The following is a 3,035-nucleotide window of genomic DNA, read 5'->3' on the forward strand; positions in this document are numbered from 1 at the left end:
CTACCATCCCTCAGTTGGAATTGTGTGCCGCAGTATTAGCTGTGGAAGTTGCTAAACTCATCCAAGATGAACTGGACATGAAGCTGGGCGCAATCAAGTTTTACTGTGATAGCAAGGCTGTGCTCGGATATATTCACAATCAGACCAAACGCTTTTATGTCTATGTTCATAATCGAATTTGACGAATTCGTCAGTCCACAAGACCTGACCAATGGTTTTATGTCAACACAGAGGACAACCCAGCTGACCACACATCCAGGTCAGTTCCTGCATCCCAACTGACACAGACTACGTGGTTCACTGGACCTGCCTTTCTGTACAAACAAAGAGCACCTCACGAAAATACAAGTCAAACATTTGAACTTGTAACCCCAGAATCAGACATGGAAATACGTCCTGAAGTGAGCAGTTTCCTGACTCAGACTCAAAATCGAGGCCTTACTGCCAAGTGGTTCCTGCGTTTTTCATCCATGCGCACTCTCACCAGGGCAATTGCTCTACTCATCCACATAGCCAGAGCTTACAGAAGTGACAGGTCCAGCGAATGTAAATGCTGGCATCACTGTAACCTCGAGATGAGAGACATAATCATCAGAGCCACGCAGGAAGAGGTCTTCGCAAAAGAGCTTCCAGCTCTTGAGCATGGACAGGCTGAGCATGGACAGGCTGTGACTAAACAGTTTCCTTCAGAAGCTCAGACCTGTTCTTGAAGGTGACTTGATTTGCGTTGGTGGCAGATTGAAAGATGCTGACTTGAGCACTCTGGAAAAGAACCCTTTCATCTTGCCCAAGAACAGCCACGTTTCTCTGCTGCTGGTGCGGCAGTGCCATGAAGAAGTCAAGCATCAAGGCCGCCACTTCACTGAAGGGGCCCTGAGAGCGGCGGGTTTCTGGGTCATAGGTGGAAAAAGACTTGTTGCCTCAGTCTTTTACAAATGTGTTGTGTGCCGAAAATTGCGCCGAAGAACGGAGGAACAAGTTATGGCCGACTTACCTCCAGAACGTTAACTCACATGCCCACCCTTCACCAATGTTGGAGTGGACGTGTTTGGACCCTGGCAAGTCATCTCCAGGCGCACGCAGGGTGACAGGCCCAAATCAAGAGATGGGCAATACTCTTCTGTTGCATGAGTTCCCAAGCAGTGCACATCGAGATTATTGACTCCTTGGACATGTCCAGTTGCATTAATGCAATGAGACGTTTCTTTGCCATACGGGGACCTGCGAAGCAGATAAGGTCGGACTGTGGCACAAACTTCGTAGCTGCTGCAAAACAACTAGGATTGAGTCAACAACAACCGGACATCACAGTGCAGAAATTCTTGAGCCAGCAGGGGTGCTCATGGGTGTTCAACCCTCCTTATGCAACCCTTATGAGGGTCATGGGAACGTATGATAGGTCTGTCAAGACGGATCCTGGATGCAATGCTGCTTAAAGAGAACATTCAACTCACCCATGACGTCCTGTGCACACTCATGATGGAAGTGGCTGCAATTATCAATGCCAGACCGCTTGTTCCAGTCTCCACTGACCCAGAGTCACCTTTCATATTGTCTCCAGCAATGATACTTACCCAGAAGGTTGGGGTCAACCCACCGCATGGAGACTTCACTGACAAGGATCTTCTCAGCAGACAATGGAGACAAGTCCAAGCCCTCGCAGACAGGTTCTGCCGTCGCTGGCGGCAGGAGTTCCTCCCCACTCTGCAAGCCCGTCGGAAATGGAGAGAGTTACGACGGGACCTAAAAGAAGAAGGCATTGTGCTCCTGAAGGACAAGCAGTCCGCACGCAACGTGTGGCCAATGGCAAAGATCACAGCTGTCTTTCCTGGGAGAGACAGCAAGGTGAGGAAGGTGGAGCTTAGGACCTCAGATCAAGGTTCCACAAAGATGTTTGTGAGACCAGTGTCGGAAGTAGTTCTTCTTCTGCCTGAAGACTGATGATTAAGAGACATTTAATAGTTAATAGTGACCTTTAAGGTCAGACGGGGAGTGTTCTGCCCTTCAGGCATTTAAGTTTAATTTTCATGCATTTATTTGGTACAACTTAAGTTTCACATGCTTTTATTTTGACATCTGTAATTTCGGCTGAAACAGGAAGTAGGAGGGAAAATCAATAGTAATCACGTTCGAAGCACGTAGAAACGGCAGACTGGTTAACAATGCAGACGTTCATTACACCAGAGAAAGGACATCTTACCTGTTGATTCCTCAGCAGAAGCATCGCTTGTATGTATTTCATCTGAGTCAACTGATTAGTATGTTGATTTCATGTTGTAAAAACGAAGTTAAAACAGGTTTAAAACAATGTGACATATATATATATATATATATGTATACATATATGTATATATATGTGTGTGTATATATATATATACACATGTTTATATGTATATATATATTATGTATATATATAATGTATATGTGTGTGTATGTATATGTGTATGTGTATATATATATGTATATATATATATACATATATATATATACATATATATATATATACATATATGTATATATATACACATATATATATATATATACATATATATCGTCGCTGTCCGATGAAAATGTCTCGGGTTACGTATGTAACCCTGGTTCCCCGAGAAGGGGAACGAGACAGTGCGTCGGTTACGACACTATGGGAACGCCTCTAGGCGAAGCAGGTCTGAACGTGAATGAAATCACTCCAATCCTATTGGCTTGTTGCTAGAACGGTAAGTTGTGACGGAATAACCGGAGGAGTATAAAGCACACCTGTACACACTCATCATTAGCTTAAACTATGAAGCAGGCGCTTCAGGCGGGGAGAGAGGTGCGGCGGGCCGACGCAGTGTCTCGTTCCCCTTCTCGGGGAACCAGGGTTACATACGTAACCCGAGACGTTCCCCTTCGAGGGAACTCGAACTGCGTTGGTTACGACACTATGGGAACGAGATACCCACTAAACCGTGCCGAAAACCCCGCCTGCCCCTGTGTGCAATAAAGTGGCACGACTAAGAGGAGAGCGCACGAGTGCCAGGTGCCGAAGGAAG

The sequence above is a fragment of the Micropterus dolomieu genome, linkage group LG23 (assembly GCF_021292245.1).
Source record: "Micropterus dolomieu isolate WLL.071019.BEF.003 ecotype Adirondacks linkage group LG23, ASM2129224v1, whole genome shotgun sequence".
Taxonomy (NCBI): Eukaryota; Metazoa; Chordata; class Actinopteri; order Centrarchiformes; family Centrarchidae; genus Micropterus; species Micropterus dolomieu.